This window comes from Grus americana, chromosome 22 (genome assembly GCF_028858705.1).
Source record: "Grus americana isolate bGruAme1 chromosome 22, bGruAme1.mat, whole genome shotgun sequence".
Classification (NCBI taxonomy): domain Eukaryota; kingdom Metazoa; phylum Chordata; class Aves; order Gruiformes; family Gruidae; genus Grus; species Grus americana.
The window spans coordinates 142,368-148,394 of NC_072873.1; positions in this window are offsets into that span (position 1 = coordinate 142,368).

Genomic DNA, 6,027 nt, shown 5'->3' on the forward strand with positions numbered 1-6,027 from the left:
CTTCTCCATTTCCTGTCCTTTTTCGTAAAGGCAATTAAAAAATCATGCCTTGCTACTGACCTGCCCTTGATGCATCTTCACCAGGGTGCAGGGGGCAAAAAAGTACATCGGGGGAGGATGTGTTCCTTGGCTCTCCAGTTCTTGCTGATCAGCACGTGAGCTTGAAAAGCTGAAGAGAACCATAGTGCTGAAGGCAGGGGAAACGGGTCTGTCTCCTCTGTCCCTTCCACTTGCCTCTAACATGTGGCTTCTGCTGGGCACAACCCGGAAGCTGTGCAGCCACTGCTATGTTTTCATGCTAGATCTACGAAGTCTGGTTCCCTGGCAAGGTTGGTATCTTAGGCAAGGTCTAGGCAAAACGCAGCTCAAGGCCTTCTGGGAGCTAAGCAAGCTCACGTCTCCTCGTCTTATCCAGACAAAGAGGCTTAGCAAAAGAAGTTCTGTGAGTGTTTGATGTGACATGACTCATGTAACCAGCTCTGTTGCTTTCAGTGAAAGACCTCCCCTGTGTTACTGGTGCCTTAAGCAGTTCCCTGGGGTCCTTTCCCTCTTGGTCCCCAGAGGGAGAACTCCTCCTGGGATAGCTTTATCTCCCTGGAAGAAAAATTATTGACTGGGGTAAACAAGCAGCATAATTAGTGTGAATTAAAGTAATTTGAAAAATGCCTTATTAATGATCCAAGGGCTTGTAAGCAGCGCAGGAAAATATGTTTTTAATCATAAACATGATTTATTTAAAGTTGATGAAGTCCCCTTTAAATTTAAACTCCTGAATGGGAGAAAATGAAGGCTAGTAATTTATTTGTTCCTACTTTCAAGGCTGCATCCTAGTTGCCTGCCTGGTTTTGACTTGGGCTTCGTGCAAAAACTTGCGGCCCTGTGAGCCTGCAGCCATTGAAGTGGCTCTTTGCCTTTCTTAATGCTCTTCATTCTGCTGGAGTATTTAAGCAATCGTTCAATATGAACCATGCTGGGCAGACATGCTTTTGTTTCCTGTCCTGTTGGTGGTGTTCAGAAAGCAACAAGTTAATGGCCTTAAATTGAGCCAGGCCTCCTACAGGCAGATACTGTCTGAGCTTCCTTCATTAATCTCTGCCAGCTCCTGTTCTCTCTGAAGCTGCTGCTCTCCTGCGACTCCAGGCCTTGCCTCCCACACAGCTCTGCTCAGGTACCTTGGTCTTGACTTGCAGCAGCTTCTGCCATTCCCACCTTGGGCCTGCTGAGCAGACTGGGTTGCACAACGGCTTTCTAGCATGTACAAAGGAAATCTCCAAATTCACTTTTACTACATTGAAAAGCCAGGTTAAATACCTTTTCTTTTCTTCCCCTCCCCCCCCCCCCACTTTTTAGCAGTGTAACATTAGCTTTAAAGCCATTCTGAACGTATCTGCTCTGGTTTTGTTCCCAGCATTGCAGTCTTGTGGTCTGCGGCTAACAGGCAATGCCAACATAGCTTGTTGAACCTCCCAAGCAGAAGAGATGATTTCATAGCTCTGCAGAGGCGCTGCCCCTGTGATTCTAGAGCCAGACATTGTTACACTTGGGAAAGTCTGGTCCTGGTTCTTGCCAGAGAATGGTGGATTTCCTTGGAGGTTCGTAGATTGTTTTGGCTGGAAGGGAACTTTATCATCACCTATTCTGACCCTTTGTATAACCCTTTCATGTAGGGGTTATGGCATCAAGCCTGTGACTTGGGCTGAGCCAGAACTGGTCCTTCAGAAGGGCTTTCAGTCCAGCCAGGATGCTGAGGGCTACAGTGAATGGCAAAGAACCCTTTGCCTCCCCAGGTATGTTGTTCCTCTCACTGCATCGGGATTTCACAGATTGGCTAGAAACTGTGAGGCAGGAAGGGAACAGGGAAAGTTAAGAGAATGCGAGGCTGGGGAGTATTTCTGATATCCTCAGTGCAAAAATAAATAAATTGTAACTTCCACTGAAAATTGGAGCTTTCTCAGGATCTTCCTGACAACACAGGGAAGTGGGAAACGGCAGTCATCCTTAGTGATTTTTATTGTTAAAACAGTAACCATCAACTGCTGCTGACCAGAAGCATATGAGACCAGACACAATTGTCTTCTCTCCCAAATACTTCAGCTCCACCTTCTCAGGGTGTGTCACCACCATTTCTAATTCTGTAGTTAGTTGTAGAGCTCCATGATAAATGAGACCTGATTATTTTCAATAAAACAGAGGTGTGAGCATCCGTGTATGCAGGCCAGCGGCTTTTGGCATTGCATCATAACCAAAGCTGAGTGAGCTTCCTTTTGTCATTGGCATTGGGATGAGCCCCGGCTGGTCCGCAGTTGGATTCCGTACAGGAATCACAAACCCAAACTGAATTTAACTGTTTTTCCTGAGCACAAATGAAAGATGCACAGGTTTCAGTGAGGGCACGGATGAGGATGAGGCCACAGGGATCAAGTGATTAAGGGCTTTGAGGAGCATCCTTCCATCTCTGTAAAGACAGATGGAGAGAAACTGAGTCATGCAGTCGTCTTTCTTCTCCTGATCAGTCAACTGGATCTGATTTGTCAATCAGAGCAGTGCCACCACTTTTGGTTTGGTGCCATATTGGTGAAAATTAGTCCAGAAGAGAAGACACTTGATCAGGATCACTTTTGCTATTGTAGCCATGTATCTACCTTGACAGAGGTGTGTGCTTGGCACGCCTCTTTTTGTACAGTGTCCATAGGATTCTGATTCTAACAGTGTTGTCATATATGTTTTCAGGGCAAGACAGAAAGTACTAGAAAAGCGAGGAGGAGGGAGGAATTTTTTGGAGGACTCTCCTGCGAAGCGAGGTGCTCTAGAGGGAAAGGAATTGTCAGCTCTGCGCTTAATCAGCAAAGCTCTGGAGTTTGTGCTTAGCTCTTGCTAAAGGCACTAAGTTCCTGTGCGTAAGTGCCTTGCTGAATGGGAGCTTGTATTGCCAAGAAAGTGGGACACAGTGCAGGAAATTACCTATGCAGGCAGCAGTGAATGCTAATCTGAACTGAATAGGATACAGCTACCTTTGTTACGGACAGCACAAGCCAGACCTGGTAACTTGGCTGGAACACAGGCAGGGAGACGAAAGAGAATGTTTGCCAAGTGTGCCTCTGCTTTTACCTCCCTTCCAAAGGCATTACGGAATGACAGAAGGTGTCATGCCAGTGAAGGGTTTTACTCTTGAAAATACAGTCTTTGACCCACAATTGGGTGAGTGGGAACTGGCTGTGGTTGGAAAGCATTGATGGCAAAGATCACTAGCAAATCTAACATGTCAGCACCTGCCTGGAGCTCCCAGCCTGTTGGTCCATGACTATTTCCAGGAAGGAAGAACATCCTGATGAGGTTTGGACCCTGCTGCTCTAAAATGTGCTCCCTTGTATTGAATAACTCCAAAGAGTCTTCTCTGCAAGTGCCAACACAGCATGTGAACAGCAGCTTGATTTTGGGGTGGAAAGAGAGAGTGACTACTGTATTCAGGTTGTTTTAGTGTTCTGTAGTCCAAAGGACTCTTGTAGCTCTTGCATTTTCATGTTGTTTGGGGGTTGGGGAGTTCTGGGGGATCGCAGCCAATCCCTTGGCCTATGAAACTTGCTTTCAGCTCATGTGAAATGGGAAGTTGCTGTTTGCAGACCTGGGTCACAGAGGCCAGACTCACACCTCTATGGTGTGTGTGGGGAACACCAGGAGATCTGCTCTACAGCTGCAAGTGGAGAGGTACCCTGCCACCCTTCTCCAGGGGCACTGGATGTGGCTTTCCTCATTTAGAGAGAGAATTGGCTGATCTCCCTTCAGACTACCACGTCATCCATGGGATCTAGCACGAGGCGCACTGCTGGGTCCTCCCCCATCTGGGGAGCACCACCTGGGCAGGTACACTGCACTGCAGTCTTTAATTACTGCCGCATGTTTTTTTCCACATTCAGTGCCAAGGGTGGATGTGAAAAGGTCGATCGAGGTTGCATGGAAAAGTAAATCTGGCTTTTCCTCAACTTCAGGTGACTTCTTCCCTACTGAGATGAGCCTTGTTATGAAGGTTGGTATGTATTTACAGACATTCACACAGAGGCTGAATATACTTACAGAAATATGCATGCAGTAACTCTAGCTTTACAATAGGATGTTGATTTAATTTTCCCTCTTACACAAATCTAGAGCAGTTTGTTTAATTGAGGCTTTCAAAAGCCCTCTAAAGTAGGGTGTCGTTATGCCTGTTTTACGCTGGAGTAAGAGAAGCAGGGGGCAAATCCTGCCGAAAATAATACCCTCTTGTATTCTAGGAAGCTGGTGAGTGAGAACAGGGAAGGATTTTCTGGCACATAAAGGAGAATCACTTTGTTTCAGGTGTGTGCAGAAGAAAAAACTGGGTTTTGATTCCCTTCAGCCAGGCCGTGGCGGTTGCGTGGGTCCACATTTCCATGTATGGCGGGCTGCCTCCTCCCTTGGCTCGACACCGCTCTGAGGGTGCACTTGGCTTGCTGCGTGTGTGGAGGTTGAGTGACCTGGATGCTTTCCTACTGGGTTCAGGTATCAAAGCCTCCCTAATGGGATACCTGAAAGTGTAGAGAGAGGGAGGGGCAGGAACAACCTCCAAGATAAACTCCATTGTGTGGGAGGATGGAGGCTCTCTGAATGGCCTCAGGAAGGAGTCAGGCGATGGCATGTTATCTTTGAGCAGCTGAGATACTTTCTCCCAGTCTAATGAAAATGAGGAGAGACCCTTTTAATGTTCCTAGTGAGGGAAAGGCTGTGCCGGGAGCCTTACCCCTTACTAGATGCTCAATCCACACAAGGGTGAGATGTTGTGAATGCTCCTTCACTTGCAACTCATCCCTTCTTAGGTACAACAGAATCTGCTCTACGGACAAGGGTTAGCCTCTTCTGGATGTGATACCTAGAGGTGAGATCATCCCTGGTGCTAAAACCTTAAGAAACCTGTTGAGTGCTGAATGTTTTTGTTTTGTTTTTTTCTCTCAATGGCTGTAAAATTTGTGGATTTGAGATCACTGGTGCCAGCTTTTACATTTTAAAGGCTCAGGCTGTTTAATGCTTTTCTCAAGTCCCCAGCTCCTAGAGTCCTGCTATCACTGAGGAATCTCTTTTTTTTGTGTGTCTGTTACATTATGTCAATACATTTCTAGACCTCACGGCAGTACAGAAATGCTAGGAAAAATGTAGTTAGAGTATTTTACAAGCCTGGAAAGCAGAGGCAAAGGAAAGTCACCAAAACCGCATTAGAAAGATCAGAAGCTTGACTTCTGGTATTTTATCTTTTCAAAATTCAAGACAAAAAGAACTTGTTACATACTATGTTAAAATATCTATAAAATCTTATCTAATTTTGGTGAAATCTAACATCGTTTAACAGTGAAGCAGTAATGCAAAGGCAGGAGTTTGCCCTTATTTTGCTAAGCGCGCCATGCTGGCTGGAGGGGAGCTCTCAGAGACTGCTCAAGTCGAATTCAGTGACAAAGAAAATGGCTGCGGCAGTTGAGTAGTTCTTCAAAACATGATACAAATGCAACATGCCGAGGATATTGCTGACATCCAAGGAGACCGATGCAAGAAGATGAGAGCTGCCACGGGGGATGTAATAGGAAGCATTAACACTGGCTGATGGTAGACCTGGAGAATAGGATGCTGTATGGGAGGAATCTAGCAGAGATGATGGTGTAGGAGGGCTGGCTTGCCCCCATGAATGAGATGGTGTTTGGTCAGCCATGTACATACTGCGTTGCTCATAATCACCCTGTTGCCAGCTCTCAAACTGAGTCTGAAAGGACCAGAGATGAGGGGCTCTTACGAAGTTAATGAAAAAGGGAGAAAACAGAATAGGTTTTGTGTGTCACTCAAGTGTGGGCCGGAAGGAATTTTCCTGCATGAGAATTCTTGGAGATTCAAATATTCTCTTGCTGGGCCAGAAAGTCAAACACTGAAACGGTTCACAAACTGAAATACTATAGGGAAAATCAAGTTGAGATCGAAAGAATTTTCGTTTCCTAACCATAAGCATTGTTTTAGTTTTTATGTTTTATAGGC